The sequence below is a fragment of the Canis lupus genome, chromosome 36, assembly GCF_011100685.1.
Source record: "Canis lupus familiaris isolate Mischka breed German Shepherd chromosome 36, alternate assembly UU_Cfam_GSD_1.0, whole genome shotgun sequence".
Taxonomy (NCBI): domain Eukaryota; kingdom Metazoa; phylum Chordata; class Mammalia; order Carnivora; family Canidae; genus Canis; species Canis lupus.
In genome coordinates, this window is record NC_049257.1 from 23384582 (window position 1) to 23403614 (window position 19033).

The following is a 19033-nucleotide window of genomic DNA, read 5'->3' on the forward strand; positions in this document are numbered from 1 at the left end:
GTCTCAGCCCAAAGCCCGGCATCTGAGACTACCTGTACCCGTTTTACCTGTGACTGCTTATTATCATTATTATTATTATTATTATTATTATCATCCTTATTATACCATCCAGAATGTGGTAGTGTATAATAAATAGTAGCTTTATTCCTCTCTTTTAAATTCCCTGTTTGTCTCTCTTCTAAGAATTTTACATGTGCTTTGGGGATATGACTCCCAAGCAGACTCAGAACCCAGTGGGAGGCAGGCTTTGCCTATATACTTTCTTAAAAGACTTGACATAATAATCATCCCTGCAAAGGGCTAATTGCAGAAGCATCTCAAGACTGTTCTACTCAGATGGTGCCTCAGCACCCGGTGGGGCTTTAGGGTGAAAAGTAAAGCAACTGGCCCTTTTCTTTTATTCTTTGGCTTATACTTTGCTCTGCCTACTTACACTCCAAGGATGGGTTCTCCTTGGAAGTTCACAAGAGAAATATTGTCTACTACCTCTCTCGTGTCCTCATAAATTGGTTTATCACGGAATATGTGTGTTGTTGTCATTAATAGGTAGATTGAGGCAGAGGCAGAGCCTTTGAGTGATTTACCAAGTGTTAGAGCTCTAGGCTAAATCTCCGGTCTCTCTCCAGGGTCCACTCTATAAGGTCATGTGGGCCCTTAGGTCCCTTCTGCTCCAGTGACTCTGAATATCAGCTTATTCTCTTTTTCCTTAGTGAAAAACAGGACCCAAAGCCTGCCCAACAGTCCATAATGAGAAAATGTAGTGGTGTTAGCAGCAGTGTGATTAGGTGCCTTGCGATTACATAGTGGGCAGGGACAATATCATTCCCAAAATTAAACCACTGAAACTTATATATATGCCATTTATATTATGCCTCTATTCACACAGGCAAACATAATGTCTATTTGGGGAGGAGGGACCTGTTTCTTTAAATAACTTCCATTTTTATTAACTCATAGGTGTAGCATTGACCACTGTAATTTGATCGTCTCAGTAAGCTGGATGGCTAAAACACAAATTCAGTTGTTAAAATCATAACATGGACTCTACTCTTTTCATAGAATGCTCTCCTTCGGCAATAAGTTCACCTCATTAAAAAACTGAGAATGAAAGCATGACATTGTGATTAACCCCATGTTATCTTTACAGTAGCAGAAGCAAGCCCACAGTAAATTTCACCCCGTAAAAGTGCTAATATTTAGTAATTGGGGAAAAAAGTACAGAACAAAAGTACACCATAAGGTCTTTGGACAATGTTTTTTACAGAAAAAAAAAGTGTACCATAAAAAGTCTTTTGGAATTACAATCTATTATTTCATGGTCCAGATGGACTTGTTGCATTATGTTAATTATTAACAAAGTAACAAAATATTAAACTGAAAATGCGTTAGCTCTAATTGCAAGTTGTATGTCTAAAGTGCTTATGGAAGGTTTCTGGCAACCCAAATCATTAGATATTTTACTCCTCAGTGTCTTTTTTAATTGATAGCAGGCTCTAATGGCTTCCCCAAAATCCCTACAACTTTATATTAAGCATATTATAAGTGAACACTGAGAATTTTCATATGGGAAAACTGTCTATTCCAGTCTAGTTGGGGATTCTGAAACCTAGGTCTTTGCAGTGAGCTTTATTTATTCAACACACCATAAAAAGTTACTGTTAGAAGGGAAGACAAAGGAAATAACTTGTCTGGGATTCAATTAAACTTCTCTAAAATATTAGTATTGCTTTCAATTATGATAAAAATGAATTACTTGCTATCAGTGGGAATGAAAACCTGGTTTGAGGCAAGAAACATTTTCTTTAAACTATAATAAAGTGCTCGCTTCGGCAGCACATATACTAAACTATAATAAACACTGAAATATAACAAAATTGCCTTCAGAAATTATACATAAAAGAGAATGTTAACGTACCTGAAAAAGACACCATTCTATTAATTTTATTCTGTTTGCTGAACATTTCAAATATTTTTTATTTAAATATTTTTTCTTTACCCAAAGCTACCAGCAACAATAGTATCCTTGAAATTTCTTTTTTACAAATCCATCATGAATACATTTTATTAAATATCCACATATATTTCTGAACTATAATTCCATAAGAATTTTTATTAGGAATCCTTTTTTTTTTTTTAGATTATCAAATGGAAAATATCCTCTTAACATTGATGATAATTCTACAAGAATCTGGGTGGTTCAGTTTTCATGCATATAAACAAGAACAATCGCTAAAAATATTTGAAAACACTCCCAAAGGTAACATAGTCTGGAGAGTGCACAGACACCCCAGTGTCAGAAAAGGCAATTCTGTTCTTGCTATTTTTAACAAGACATTAAGTTTAACTGGTTCTCTCTAAATTTCAACTACCATGAATATATTTTTAAAGAGTTCCTACATTTTTCTATAGCATCTGTTAGCCCATCTTAGGTATTACTAGGGTGACCACGTAATTTGGTATCTAAAAACGAGGACAGTTTTGAGAATGAAAGGGGAGGCTATTAATAGGCATAGCTTGGGACCGTCCCAAGCAAACGGGGATAAATGGTCACCTTAGTTACACCTATCTTCCTTTGTAACCTTCCTGCTTCCATGAAGATAAAAATGTGCATGCCTAGCAGTTCCCTTCTCCAAACTACAATGTCTACTTCCAGGACCATAAGTAATGATGGCAAAGAGAAGAGTGGGAGCAAAACAACCAGACAGATTTCTTCCAACTTTGAAAAGGAAAAGCAGGCAAAAAGAAAAGACCAAAAGAAAATAAGATCAGTTACCAGAATAGAGCATAAATGAAAAACATTCCACCCTGCTGTTCCAGTAACTTGCTTTTTCTTGCTTTCCTTTGAGCCCTTAGCCTACTAATACAGGTTAGTAGTTTGTTGGAATTAATTTGTTATTGTTATTAGGCAGCTCTAATTTCAGCTTAATTTGGCAGTCACACAAATAAACTAAATAAATATTAGAATAAGCAGTGGTTAATTCCATCAGGTTTCATTTGTGAGCAGTACTCAAAGCTGTTGTAAAGGGTCCAGTGCTCTCAAATGGCAGCTGTGCTCATTAAGTCATCGTTAACTCACCCACATACACTATAGAGTACCTACTTTTTTTGCGTATGTTACAGCAGGGAAGAGATTATTCACCACTGCTGGTTTCTAGTCTTCTTTGTGTCTGCCTATATCTAATGTTCTAAGCATAAGTCACAGAAAATAATATGCTGACATATGACTCGAGCCAGCTATGGCACTTGGCCTAAGGTTGACTCAGTTACTAAAACCACCATCACTGCTGTAAGCCCATTGTGAGCTGGTGTTATTTTTGACAATAGTATTTTTGAAGCTAGTTCAGATAATGGGGAGACATAATGCCAAAAGAAAAAAAAAAAAGCTTGTGTTAAGTAGGATTCTCATTTCAGGACAGCAGTATCTTATACAAACCATGAAACGAAGCCACTCTCTCAGGTGACATAGGTGAACTCTTGTTATAAGTAAGACATGACTAGCAGACTTTGCAGATCTCAATGTGATAAAGTATATTTCATTAAGTATAAAATGAACGTCAGTGAGAAATAATAACACAATTTTTTTCTTCATTTAATATTAATCATTGAGACCTCACACTGTCAAAAATGAAAACTATGATTTAAAACATGTTACTAAAACCGAAAAAAAATATATTTCACTAAAACTTGAGTGTAGGAGGATTCAGAGGAAAAATGATCCTTTAAGTATCTTATCTTTTCATCACTGCCTCCAAAATAGAGAATTTGGCTTCCTATGTGAAATGGCTTTCTTTGGCCTTCTTAATTTAAATCTTAGGGCCTCAAGGGGGATTCTGTGGTTGTTCAACAGCAATACCAACCTTCTCCTCTTATTTCTTCCCCCCAAAATCTTAATAACTACATTTCCTGTATGCTCTTGTGGCTAGGGTTCTAGATATGATTTTGGTTCCACCAATTATGAATGCTAAATTAGGTCACATGCAAAGAGACCCAGGGCTTAAGGCATCTGGTTGTGATGCTACACGTGATCACAGAGGGGCAAGTTGGTGATGCTTCTCAATTGTGGCTGTAACAGCAGCTCCTTGTCAAAGCCACATTCTGTGGTAGGGCTTAGAGTCATATTCGGAAAGTCAAGCTAAAGGTAATTTGATTTCTCAGCTATCCCAAATATTCTGGAAGTCTTTCAATATGCTCTAATAGACCCCTTTCTTATTGAATTAGCTAATATGAATTTATTCCCTGCAGTTGACCCCTGACCAAGGCATCATCCCTTAAAGTGAGAACTCAAAATTAAAAAAAATATGGAACATAAATTTCTCCTAAGAAATAGAATTTTCGTCTTCCCACCATGGCCTACTTTTTATTTTTCTTCAGTAGTATAGCAAATTCTTAGTATACCAGGCAGCTCCCTCTCCTACCTCTCTATACCTTCTATTGCTGCTATATGGAAAACAAAAGGATTCAAGTTGGTATGTTCCGGAAGGGTGATCTGGCCATTCTTCCAACATAGGCCATACAATTTACCTTCATTTGGAGACTTGGTTATGGTCTTGTGTGATGAAAACAAAAATTTCCCACCTGGATTTTTACTCTGAAGTGATACTTAAGGTTCAGGTTGATATGTGAAGTTTCTATACAGAGTAAACAATTCAAGGAATGGTGTCAATGTGTACGCAAGAAAGGTAAGAGATTCCATAGTGTACAACTAAGGCTGTGAAGGAGAGGATTAAAATCTACTTCTCTAAGGGCACATTGATGAGTTTGAAGTAGAAAATAACCAGTGAGTTCCTAGGATCAGAAATACATGCATTTGTGACTTAATAGAAACTATACAGAACATAAAACATTTGAACAACTGTTTTCAGAGCAAAGATTTATAGTTTAGAAGTGAATTTATTATAAAGACCTCATGGAACCACTTTATTCTCTTTTAATTTGCATAAACCAAATTCTTTAAATCTCTTAGTGATTCAAGTTATTAATATCTGTATTAAATTTCTATTGCTGCATAACAAATTACCAAATAAACTTACTGGCTTAGAACAGCATCCATTTAATATTACATCATTCTGTAGGTCAGAAGTCTGAGTGGGCTTTACTAGGCTCTCTGCTTAGGGTCTGATAAGGCTGAAATTAGGGTGTTGAACAGGCTGGACTTTGATCCAGGGGATCTCAGTTCTGCTCTCTGGACCTCTGGTTCTACTCCCTGAGTCATCCTTCCTTTTATACAATAGTAACATGTTTGCAGCCATCCAGTTATATTAGCCTGCTTCCTATAAATAGAATTTTGGGGTCCATGAGCCTCCTTTCACCTTGTACTCTTTTTGTTCCTTTCAGTCCTAATTGGTAGTGTTTCTGTTGATATAATTTTCTTAAAATTTTTGTCTTTTTTTTTTTTAAAGATTTTATTTACTTATTTGAGAGAAAGAGGGTGAGCATGAACAGGAGGAGGGGCAGAGGAAGAGAAAGAGTCAGAGGGAGAGAAGCAGACTCCCCACTGAGTTCAGAGTCAAAGCAGAGCTGTGTATAGGCCATGCGGGTCCTGACACGTGGCTCGATCCCAGGACCCTGAGATCATAACCTGAGCCAAAGTCAGATGCTTAACCAACTGAGCCACCCAGGCATCCCCAAATTTTTGTGTCTTTTATGGATAATACAACAGTGCTCTGCATTAGAGCCATATCCACAAATCTTCTTGAGATAATTCCTTTTTTGTCTTTGGCTCCTGTTGAGATAGGTGAGGGCAACACAAATTCCTGGAAGCTCTCTAATTTAATTGTGAAGAGCTATGAGGCACAATTTTACATTTTTATGATGGAACACTGATCATTTGATCTTTTAAAGGTTTCAGCAAAAAGTTATACAGCCACCCTTGGCTTTTTTCTTCTCTCCCTTTTCTTTCTAGTTCTTTTCTTTCAGAGGTCTCTTAGTTTTTTTGTCATCTGAATAGATTGAGAATTTCCCAAATTTTCATTCGTTTCCTTTTTGTTTAACAGTTCTTCCTTCAATTTATATCTCTCCTCTTGCACTTGACTCTAAGTAGCAAGAAACAGGTCATATGTTTAACACTTTACTTGAAAACCCCCTTAGCTAGATATCCCAGCTCATCTTTCCCAAGTTCAGTATTCCACATAACTAAAAGATAAATTCCATTGAGTTTTGCCACTGTGTCACAAAGCTTCCCATTCTTCTGTTTCTTAGGAAAATGCTTCTCACTTCCTACTAAGCCCCAACCAGCAGCATCTTTAATGTTCATATTTCTGAGAGTTTGTTCAAGGCGATCTAAGATTTTTCTATTATACTCCTCAATTTTCTTCCAGCCTCTATCCACTCCCTTCTCCACAGCTGTTCTTATTTAATTACTTGTTGTGACAGCACCCCACATCCAGGCACCTAATCTATCTCTTTAGAAAGACCCAATTTCCCTTGGTTCTTGTTCTTTTCTTGCTTCTTATGTTTTTAACACCACAAGTCTTATATTTTTATTGTGGATTTATAGTGCACCATCTTAAAAGGCATCGTAACACTTTACCACAATTCAGTAGTGGCCAATATCTACTATATAGATGTAGGTATTGCTTTGACTGTATTTTACAAATAAGATGCACTCACTGCCTTAGCACCTATGATTGAATATGCATATAGCTTAATATGATGTCAATGACTGCAAATGCAAAGTTATCTGTACCCTTCACAGTTATCTCCCAAAAGTCAGTAAATTCACCCTTGAAATTAAGCGTCTATTAGTCTTTTGGGTTCTTCCCATCCATCTCTCCTCAGTCACTCCATCTGAGCTTCTCATACAACTGATGCATAGATATCTTTGTGGCAGTCATTCAGAAGTCCTATGGATAGAAGCTACATCCCAATACCATTTTATTTTACACTTTAATGTAGTTTGGGAACATTGGCATATTTCATGAGATAGATATGAAGTATATGTGATGTTCATGTCTTACAGTTAAGGAAAAAATAGTATTTTTGCTTCAGAGGCCCTTTTCTTTCTTGGTTTGAACTTCATGATCTAAGTTGAAGTGTTCTGATACAAAAAATTCAATACACACAAAAGTCTTTGAAAAGATTAATTCAACTTTTCACAATATGAAAAAGTAAAAATAATCTTCACTAGAGTTCAAGCATTGAAAATGTCAGTCCAAAGAAAGAATCTTGACAAACTTCCAACTTAGTGAAAAGAAAGATTTATAACATAGTTGCCATGGTAACTGCAGTGTACCCTATTGCAAGCTAGTTTATGGTTAGTAAAGTGGTTCTGTCTTAGGTTCTTTAGGATGAAAGACATTCTATAAATACAAAGTTTTGAGAACTCAAAAATAATATTAGTAAATCTTGACATGCTTTCAGGAAGATATCTTAAAAACATAGCCAAACCTAAAATCCATATAAATGAGTTTGTTTTCTTGATATGCCTGAAATTACTCAGCTGCCTCTTCAGCCATGGGTCTTTCTGGCGCTTTAGATCATGTGCTGTATAGTCTGCATCCTTCTTCACCATGGTGAGAGATACCAGCTTAGGCAGGATATGGATTGGGTTTTCCTATGAATGAGGCTAGTAGATCTTAGGTTATGGAGCTCACCATGGAATTTTCCTTATTCCCATCATGGAATAGTTCAAATGTACTTTGGTTTTAAGTGTCCCAAACATGGTAAGGCCTTTGCTTGATATATGTATCAGTACATGTGTTTGAATATGTCAAAAATTAAGTCCATTTACAAGATACATAATCCACAATATTCTAGTATGTGTTTATTAAAAGATAAAATCTATATGTCTGAGGGTGTGTGGGACTGTGCACATGATGAATCAAAAGCATGAATCATATACATTATTATGGTTTTAAATTTGGATTCTGAAAAAAACATAAAGTTATAATAACTACCATAAGTTCCTTGTAATTAAGGCTTTGTCTACATAACAACAAATTCTGACATCTTCTAAGACCTATTTGTTTGGCACTTTGAAACATTAAAATGCATTAAAATAAATGCACATCCTTTTCAGAAGAATTTACTAAAATTCCTGTGGTTTAGAAACTTTATTTATTTATAACTTAAATTCAATTTAGTTAACATATATTGTATTATAAAAAACTATTAGTTTCAGGGATAGAATTTAGTGATTCATCAGTTGCATATAACACCTGGAAATTTTTTTTTTTTAAAAAAGCATTTTGTACTCATTCTTTTTAATTAATTAGGGGGACAGCTTGCTATAAGTAATAGATTTTTATATTAAATGCTTTAGATATATGCAGTGTAAAGAAGAAAATGATTCTTGAGGACACTTATTGTAAAGAGTTCCAAAATACGTGAGGAATCATTGCTCAATCCATATACAGGGAAAGCATCCTATTTGACAAAAGGTAGAAAAATAAATGAGTAAATGAACATTTTAATAATTGTATTGATAAACAGTGTGTGTGTGTGTGTGTGTGTGTGTGTGTGTGTGTGTGTATTTTAACAGATAGCAGAACACTTCTGCAGGAATGAATAAGTATTTAGACCTTTTTGAGTAACAGATGGTATTTGACTTTTTCAACAGACGGCCTTGCTGTTATACCTCTATCTTCTACAGAATCTCTTGAGTGATCTAATTATTGGTACACTTTTTGGTTCAAATTTTTGGTTCAAAACATACCCACTGTATGGGTTTAGAAACGGAAGTTCCAGGAAGGCTAAGGGACTTGCTCAAAACTAGGCTGTTTGAGTTTCAAAGCTGAGATTCACCCAGATTTTCTGATTCAAAAACTTGAGATATTCACTCCCTTATAAAATTTAGTGCCAAACTCATGTAGATGGAAAGTATTTGACCATGAGAATTAACAGAAACAAAGTGAGAATACCTCATAAACTTGTATCACATATTGTCATATCAAAGAAAGAACAGCCAAATGTTTCATTTCAACTAATTGCCAAAGTTTCTCAGTCACAGCTAAATTAATGGACAAAACTTAGAGAAACTCTCTTCAAATTTCCTTACTTAATATTTTTCCCAAATAATTTAAACACAAATACTCTTTATAGTTTTATATGGAACTATTTTTCTCCCTGAGTTTTATGTCTGTCAAGATACCTCTATTAAAGGAGACTCTACATTATATAATGCTAAAAATGTTAAATGCAAACCTAAGTCAAAACAACTCTAAATGGGAGCTGAGTCTTCATCTGTGTCAGTCTTCTAGCTCAGACTAGATTTAGGGGTCTGCCTTGCTGTATGGCCCAACCATCATCACTAGTGAATGTTTACAAATAAAAGAGTTGTAGGATAACAAACCCAATTTGAATTCTAATAAAACAAACTAACTCCAGTATATTGGGAACTAAAGATACCATTCAAAAACTATACAACAGTTCTTTAAAATATCATTTTAATATGCAATTAAATAAGGGGGGGGTTTAGCACTTCAACTGAAAAACTCTAAAGTGTAAATTGGACACTGACAAGTTTGACAGTATTAAATTACTTCTGAAAGCAAGTCAACCAGAGGAAATCTAATAATATTCTCATCAAAAGAGAGTATTGCTTACTTTCCTAAGGTGGGTACTCCAAATGAGAAAATGTTTATCTAAATATGTAAGTCTGGGGAGCTGATCATGTATCCATTTCTATATTTTTTGGATCAAATATTTTATCTCTCAAATCTTTGAGGAGGTATATACCTTTATATTGAAAGAATAATGAAATCCCTTCTGGTGGATCTATAGAAGAGCATAGCCATTTAAACTGCTTTACAAAATTAAAGTAATTGTTTTGCATTTCTTGTTCTGTATAATGCCACTTGTTTCCACAGCAGTCTTGCCTACTACATCGTGAGATCCTTAAAGTCAAGAACCAATCCTATATTATTTATTTTTCTTCCTCCATCACAGAAACCAGCACATGGTGAGTGCCTACCCAAAGTTCCCAGAATTATATTACTCTCACAGAAAGACCCACATTCCATTTAGGAAAAATGTTTCCACCTCCCACCTTCCCTACACAACAGCAACATTAAACTCCCACTGGAGAAGGACATGGTGAAGTCCAGCCAAGTTTCCCAAAAGTTTTGTGAATATATGTGGATAGAAGAAAAAAAAAAAAGACAAGATTTAAGTGGCATTATAAATACATAGGCCATTTCACTCTTCGTTGCATGAAGGTGCATAACACACTTGGTATCCCAGTCAGCACCATCTTGTTTGAATATACAAGACAAAACTGCACATTCTTACAATCCTTTGAAAGCATTACAGACTCTGGGCATATTTCTTCAGCAACATCTAGAAACTGCTTTTAGGTTTGGGGCTATTGCCAGCCCATTTGATAGCTTTATGCTAAGAGGAGGAGGAGTAAGTGTTTAGGGCTGGGTGAAGCAAGAATAAGAGATTTTGAAGTTCATGAAGCATATTCGGAAAATATCCCAAAGCAATAATAAAATATTCATTTTGTGTGTGGAATTCTTGGTTATAATCTAGGATTATCATTTTTATGCTTTATGAAAACTAGATAACGGGTGTGGAATAAACAACTTTTCTTACTTTTAACCTAATAATAATGAGTATATGAAGTTTCCAAATCTAAGCATGATAATAATTTTGCAGTTTTGTGTTGTGGATTTTATTTTTCTTTTATAGCTCTGGTATATAAAAAAATAGAACTTGATATAAAAAAACTAATTTAGGTTGTGCCCAAGTTATTTGAAGAACCTTTTACTTTCAAACTCACATTTACCACTTGAAATTAGGACACAGCTATGATACATGTATGTACGTGTTTCTGAGTTACTTGAAATTCTGTATTAATTACAACATACCTATTACAAATATCCTTGCAGTCAACAGCTACAAGAGCCCTTAAAATCAACAGAGCCAGTTACACTAAAACATTATACTAAAATTTCATCAACAGAGCCAGTTACACTAAAACGTTATACTAAAATTTCATTGTCAAAAGGAAAGATTTAAGTTTTTAAACATCTTTCCCCCCAAATATGCCATTAGGATAATTTGCTTTTTTATTATCTATTTCTCCATTTAAAACTATGATCTGCTGAACCTTTTATTACAACAATATCCAAAGAGTCAACCAGAAAGTGATTTCAAGGGCAGGGTCAAAATGACTGCATTTTTACTACTTAGTGACTAACCTACAATTCTCATCACAATGGTGGGAGATGTATGAAAAATCTGTGGCATCAAGTGAAATTGAATGTCTTTCTATAGTAGATTCTACCAAAAAAAAAAAAAAAGGAATATAACAAGTGTGATGTATTAGGATTTTCAGGATTATTGAGCACTGGCATACTGCTAGATGTGGTTATTTTATTCTATAAAATGTCTGAGACTTCATCAGAATATACCCTGAGAAGATCTTTACACAGTACTTAAAACTGCCCACTAATAAAATGTGTAATTGGGATCAGACTATTTTTGTGAGCTTACTTTTAAGACACTAAACAAAAGTTCAGAGTTTTATTATCCAAAATACAACATGCAGGCTTTCCTTTTTTAAAACACTGTTACAATAATCATAAATGCTGTATTCAGCAAATCACATAAGAGTGCCAAATTGTGATATACTTTGAACATTATGTCAGAGTTTGTTTCTACTAGCCCATCTAGCTATAAATTACTTTTTTTTTTTTTGCCTTCTATAATGGGTCACTACTCTGCAATTTTTCAAAGGAAATATCATACATATTGCCAACAAATGAGAGTCTGAAAAGCCAGAATGATTCTGCCACTAGACTATCATTTTTTTAATGGAAGTTATTATAAATCGAATGTTACATTAGAGAACAAAATCCTGACATTATAACATAAATTACCTATTTGGAAAATTCGCCCATTGCTGACAAACATGTTCTAAGCAACATGTAAGAAACGTATCTTGATATTTAGTTTTCATTGATTAGTATTTTAAAAACTCTTCATGTACAAAGATGCTAAAATTTTTCTTAGCTACCTCAAAAGATCAATGTGATTCCCCAGGCATCTTCAAACCAATTTGAGATTAAACAGTCTGATTTTTACCTCCTATTTAACTTTCTTCCTCATGGATTTGTATCGCTACAAAACTGATCGGGCTTTAGCTCATAGTATTGCCAGGGCAGAGCAGAAGAAACATGCATTGGTGCTGGAGGAGATGAATGTGGAGTCAGGTCTAGCTCTGCCCCTTTTGATCTGTAAGGTCTTTGACACATTACCCTATCCAAGCCACAGTTTTCTCACCTACAAAGTACCTGCCTTTATAGGAAAGTATTGAGGATTAAAAGGGACAGCACACCTAGCACTTAGCGAAGTACACACACTCAATATATGTCAGCTGGTGTTACCACTCTGCCAAGACAGCCTCAAATAATGGTTATACTGGGATCTAGCTCAGAGTACAAGCATTGGTGAAGCATGGATCTTTTAAAACAGGGTTTCTAGGATCTCAGTTTTTCAAAGGCAATTTATTTTCGATGACAACAACAATGCAATGGCCAAGGACCTTCAAACAACATTATGACACACAGGGTATTATGGTAAGGGCAACGCTTTCAGGTGTGTGTTTTTACGGTAAGTCATAGAACTCAAGAGTGCTCTCATACCTGTGACTAGTAGCAATTCTAAGAAGCGAGCCAAGTCCATGGTACCCCCAGCTGACCCTTGATAAAGGCAGCTTGACAGCATCTGGTTGCTTGGAAAAGCTCTCAGGGTTAGTCACCAAAGTAGCTGTGACGAAAATTTAGTTCTTTTCACTCTGGTACTTCCTCCACATTCCCTTTCCACACAAAATACGGTACTTCTCTTTTTGTGGGAAAGAGGAGAAAAAGGCTGTGGTAGACACTGATATTTATCAGAAGTTGAATGCAAGGCTCCCTTCAGAAAGTGCCTCTGTGGTAATTTGCGATCAGTTTTAAAGCTGAGTCCATTTAGAACACTTTTATGGAAAGCCTCCTCTAAGGGTTGGCGCTGTGGGAAACATCAGAGTGAGCCCACGGAGACTCTGCCCTCAATAAGTTGAAAAGCCAACTGGAAAAGCTATCAAAAGATTAAAAAATAATAAAAAGCCAAACCCTAAAAGTATAGGACTATAAAAAATAATGTAAATGTATTTTAAAAAGTGGATTCCTAAGACAGGGCTAATGAGGATTAGAAAAAAGGAGTGATCACAAGAAGACATGGAACTGAAGAGAAATAATGATAAAATAATTCTAGCCCATTAAAAGAATGGTCATATTATCTAGAACTTCTGAGTTAACTGGCCAGAGAAGACTGCAGTTGGAACTTGGAACTTCCATCAACCCTTCCTACAATTTAAAAATGTTGATGTCGGTAATCTTTATTAAACTCTGCTCATCGTATAAATTCAAATGCAAATGATATTATCAGTAGGCCTTAAAACCTGGAGAGGCTTTTCCAAAGTCAATATTTTTGTATGTGGTAAGTATTCATAACTATATCATAGAGCTTACTCCATACAGATTTTAATTTGTTGCAAAGGAAAACAGCAAGTTTGTTTTGGAGGAAATTTCCTCGCCTGCTTATAAATGCTATCTTTGTCAACGTGGTTTCTGGAGGGAATTTCTCAAACTGTATTTCCAAAGAGTACTATATAACATTTAAAATTGTAAAATGTCACTATGCCTAAACACACCTTTTAACTGAATCCAAAAACACTTTATATTCAGTAGCACAAGGGAATAGTATTTTCTTTTCATACAAAGTACGTAATTGTGAAGCGATTTCGTTTTCCACATTGCGCATTTTAAGAAGTGCTCGTCTGATGTTATTTTGTTTCTGGCTTCATATTTGTTGAAACAGTGTATCTTCTATCTTTAATGTAAGGAAGTCCTTTTCCACATGTCAAGGATTTTGAGTACCTAATAGACGCATGTTTAAAATACACACACTGATTTTTTTTAAATGCATGTAGCAATATATCTTGACATGCTAATGTTACGTAATCATTTTTTAAAATATATGTCTTAATTCCAGTACATGCTACTTATCATTCTACCTGACTGGAAACATTTTCTGATTAAATATAGGACATCTAGACATACCGCTTCCTGTGCTATTTCATCTGGGTCATATTCTCCAGTTTATAAACCAACCCAAGTCATCTACCACTTGAAGAATTGTTTTCTAAGCATGAAACAAATGAAAATTAATTTCACTAGAATAATCAGTTGTAAGTACATTTATTTATTTATGTATTTATTTTTATTTTTATTTTTTTAAGAAAGAGACCAACACATGGTCTTGGATTTAGAGTGTACTTATGGGTCGTGAAGGTGGGACCCAATAGCAGTCATTCATGCTGGATCCCCAAAGTAAGTATCACATACCGCTGTTTAACAAGTAGGGTGACAATAGACCCTAACTCGTAAAATGTGCATCCTGGCAGGAACTATATGAATACTTATTGAGTGATTTGGTTCAATGTCAAAAGTGAACAGTCAGGAATCCTTATGCCTTAAGATGCATTTATTTTCACACATTATCAAATGAGCTTAGTAATTACAGGGAGCCCAAATGGCCATTATTAATTCACTTCCTTATGTATAGTGTTCCCAGGTGAATTAACTGGTTCTACCCGGCAAATGCCAGTGGTATTAGAGGCCTGAGGCCTCCACCATCCCAGTAAATCAGGACAGCAAATAACAAGAAAGTCACCTTTTCTTCTTCTAACACAGGGATTTAGCCTGAAACCTATGAACTCTTCTGAAGAAAACATAACTATCTGGGCGAGGAGGGTTTCTCAGCACCAGTGAGTTCTTTTTTAAAAAGATTTTATTTATTTATTCATGAGAGACACAGAGAGAGGCAGAGACACAGGCAGAAGGAGAAACAGGCTCCATGCAGGGAGCTCAATGCGGGACTTGATCCTGGGACTCCATGATCACGCCCTGGGCCAAAGGAAGGCACTAAACAACTGAGCCAACCAGGCATCCCAACATTAGTGAGTTCTGAACTGATCATAAACGACCTTTGGAAAATAAGAACCCATTATTTTATAAATCTGAATAGAGATTATTATTATTATTTTTTGTAATAACTTAAGGAGTACAAGTAGTAGTTGGCCATCAACAAATGTGTAGAAAATACACTAACCATATCTGTTGTTGTTGTTAATATTTATGAGAGACATAGGCAGACAGAGAAGCAGGCTCCATGCAGGGAGCCCAATGGGGGACTCGATCCCAGAACCCCGGGATCACGACCCGAGCCCAAGACAGATGCTCAACCACTGAGCCACCCAGGTGCCCCACTAACATGTCTGTGAAAATTTATACAAGATTACCTCTAATGTGTAGATCAGAGTTGATCAAATGATTACTAGTGGGAAACATGATTCTGCTACTTGTGAAGCATGTAAATTGAGATTAGAATTTGAAGTAGAGTTTGAAAAGGGCTCTCCTTGATCATAGAAAAATTTAAAAGGTTAAGAGTATGTGACACTGAGCGACTCCTTGACAGGTGTCTAGAGTTTAGGCCTGACCAGTAACACAAGCTGTCATTTTTAGCTCTCATTACTGTAGGGCTGGGCGGTAGAGGGTCTGCATTTCACCAGTACATGGGAGTCACAGACATTCTTGAAATGCCTTATTAGACATTGGGCAGTACAGCGTTGCCTTCAGAAAGCACCATTTCTGCTTTCTGGGTCTGAATCTATTTCTTCTCTTTTGCTCTGACAAAAAAGATTATCTCCTTTATGTTTTGGGAGCTGTGGAAATCTAGAGTTTTCTAAATTCTAGACTAGAGTTTAGGCAGATTTACTGAGTGTCTATAAAATATGCAAATAAGTTAAAATTTAATGACTGACATGTCATTCCAGTTTTTCTGTATTCTGTGTTTAAAAGAGTTTCCTTGACAAAACATACCACTCTAAAAATAATAATTGAAGAGTTTCTCATTATAAAAGCAGTAAAGCTGTATCACAGAAATTTTGAAAAGCACAAGATATGATAAAAATGAAAATGAAAATCTCTATTTCCATCACTTGGGGATAACTACTTTTGACACTTAGATATTGGTCACATTTTCCTAATTTCCATAGATTCCAGACAGAGTGAAATCTGGATGACCTGAATAAGAATTTCTCATTCGGGGAACACACTGGGAGGGCACACTTCTGGGAGAGAATGAGCAACAGTGTTTGCAGGGTCTTGGATCCGCTTCACTCTGGGATCTGTGGTTTCTCCTTTGATACCTCTTACTATCTGCTTATCTGGATTTAGTAGCCTGGACTGTTTGGTTCTATCTGGACTTGGTTTTTGGCTGGTCTAAGGCTGAAGATACGGGCATGATGACATTAAAGCAGACGTGTGTATGATGTGCGCAGCTATATACTGGGTGAGTAGAGAGGGGCCTGAATATTTGAGACTCACACATACTGATCAATGCACCACAGGTATTCATAAGCGTGGAGAAGAGAAGCTAGAAATCTAGGGGTGGGAGGAGCCAACAGAATAGCAGATACACGGAAATCCCGCGAGCTGTCAAGAGTAGGTCATAAGTCAGGGAGTGACAGAGTGACTAGTGAACGTTAAAAAAGACTTTAATAACTCTTAGTCATGATGACAAAATTTAACATTCAAAATTCTAGGGTGAATTCCCTTGTCCAGCAGAGGGGTTTGTGTTTCTGGTGGCTGACAAATCAGTGCCATTTCTATTCACTTCTGCTGACTTACTGGATGGAATTTTCCATATACGTTGTTTTGACACAGGAGCTTTGTGTGTCTTCACAGAAGCCCTTAGCTGCTCCCTGCTTTTTCTCTTTCCTGGTCTGCACCCACCCCTCCACTTCGGATTTGGACGCTGTCACTCAGAAGTGCAGGGGTGGCACCTCCCACTGGTGTGAACCTCAGGCAGCAGAAAGCAGGAGTCAGGAGGGGGCCAGGTGTGAACCTTCCTTGCAAACTGTCTGGAGAAGCAGTTCCCCATGCCCAGCAAATGCACCTGCTGCCTGAACCGCTGTGCCCTTTCCAGATTCATTGTGACATAGGAGCCAGCACAGTATCCCATTGCGCTGCAGCTTCCCTTGCCTGACTAACTCCTTTTCCTTTATTTGTACTGTCCTGGGCTTGCACTCTCAAATAAAATCAGAACTGTAATCTTTGCCTCAGGCTCTGTTTTTTTTTTTTTTTGAGCAGTGATTCTCAAAATGTAACATGGATACAAATCAGGTGGGGATTTTATAAAATAAAATACAGATTCTGTGTCAGGAGATCTGGGATGAAGCCTGAGATGATGCATTTCTAACAACTTCCCAAGTGACATCGACACTGTTGGCCCTTTACATAGTAAGGTTCTAGAAGACATAAAATAAGACAAAACTCAACACTGCTATAGTGTAATCTCCTTGAAGGGTCAAGACTGTATGGGTTTCTTTCTATATAGAGAATTCTATATAGAACTCTCACTGTTCTAGCCTTTGACCCTACAATAATGCCTGGAATGGGGGAAAGTACATAATTGATATATGTTGACTGAATAATAAATGAATAAATTCCCCTAGATGACTTCAGTAATCTCTACTCATGGTAAAAAAGATTTCTAATTTTAGCATTCAAAATTCTAGGATAAACTGCATTGGCTGGCAGTGGGTTTTTCTATATTTCTGGTGACTGACAAATAAATGTTTGCAATGGACTGAATGTTTATGTCCTTCCCTCTCCAGAATGCATATGTTGATACCCAACCCCCCAAAATAATGCTATTAGGATGTGAGGCTTTTGGGACCTAATTAGGTTATGAGGGTGGAGCTCTCACGAATAGGATTAGTGCCCTTATAAAAGGACCTCAGAAACATCCCCTGCTCCTTCTAGTCTGTGAGATCATACAAAAAGACAGCTGTCAAGGAAGCAAGGCCCTCAACCAAATCTGTGGGTGCCTTAATCTTGGCCTTTCCAGCCTCCAGAACTGTGAGAAATTTCTGTTATAACCCACCCAGTCTGTGGTATTCTGTTATAGCAGCCCGAACAGACCAGGACGATGTTGAATAAGAAATATAGCTACACAGTCATATTACCCCAGCATCAAGGGGTTAAGGCCGAAAGCCAATTAAATGTAAGAGTTAACATTTTAGAAATTAGTTTCTGGTTCAGAAGCACAGACAAACAGTACTGAGGTATCAAGTTCAGGAAGATTTCCAGAGGCCAACTTTCCTTTCAAAAGCCTGGTTATCTTTTGTCAGGGGCTAGAGAACAAAGAGAAGCATGCTTAAGATCCATTATATTGGTAGCATCTTATGTTTACTCACCCAGCACTTCACTTTTCATATAATACCTTTTACAAGGGAGGGTAAATGGCAGTTTTCCACTGAATTTTAAAATAGTGCATCATGTATAATTCATAAAAACTGCCAGTAGCATCAACATCCTCTTCTGGTATTTGTCCTACTTAAGAAATGTCACACATTAGACTTCTGTGATAGGTCTTATGCCTATTATTGGATGTAACCGACCTTGTCCCACTATCCCTTCTGTTGCTACCAACAACCATTTGGACATTAAAGATTTTTTTTTGCTGACAACATCAGCAGCTATTCTTTTCTTGTTACACTTTTACTGTTGTCATAGAGACACAGAAACAGCTGAATAGAGATTTTACATATGGAGTTCCTGATGGAGGGGTGATATTAACCATGCTACTATCTGTCACTGAATGTGTTTCTAAATGATTGCATCAAGGACAGATCCGTGCCCTTGAATTTTAAGGAATTTTCAAAGACAAGAATACTTTCTACCAGGAAATCTCATCTGGAAGACTATTACAGTAGTTCTCAAAGTGTGGTCCCTATACCAGTTGCATTGGCATCTCCCACCAACTTATTAGAAATGCAAATTGTTGTGGCCTGTGATGGTTTACCAGTCCATTTAGATGGTAAAATATTATTTCTGGGTGTGTCTGTGAGGGTGTTTCTGGAAGAGATTAGCATTTGAGTCAGTAGACTGTGTAAAGAAGATCTGCCCTCACCAATGTGGGGGGCATCATCCAATCCGTTGAGGACCCACATAGGACAAAAGATGGAAGAAGAATGAATTCT

General features: G+C 36.4%; 1 protein-coding gene and 1 long non-coding RNA gene across 23 annotated transcripts in view; one reads left to right on the top strand and one right to left on the bottom strand.

The window, feature by feature from the left end:
- Positions 1 to 19033, bottom strand: part of ZNF385B (zinc finger protein 385B) — a 386057-nt gene that overhangs the window by 142870 nt on the left and 224154 nt on the right. The gene's annotated exons all lie outside the window — the stretch shown is intronic.
- LOC102153647 overlaps positions 1 to 19033 on the top strand; it is a 39717-nt gene that overhangs the window by 9812 nt on the left and 10872 nt on the right. For 4 of the 14 annotated variants that reach the window (XR_005384796.1, XR_005384797.1, XR_005384800.1 and 1 more), the window contains exons 5-9: positions 8261 to 8378; positions 9807 to 9898; positions 14031 to 14173; positions 14679 to 14752; positions 16224 to 17088. This is a non-coding gene — a long non-coding RNA (uncharacterized LOC102153647). Of the gene's footprint in view, positions 1 to 8260; positions 8379 to 9806; positions 9899 to 14030; positions 14174 to 14678; positions 14753 to 16223; positions 17089 to 19033 lie in introns of those variants that run through there. The other 10 variants (XR_005384806.1, XR_005384802.1, XR_005384807.1 and 7 more) reach the window with 5 other exon arrangements.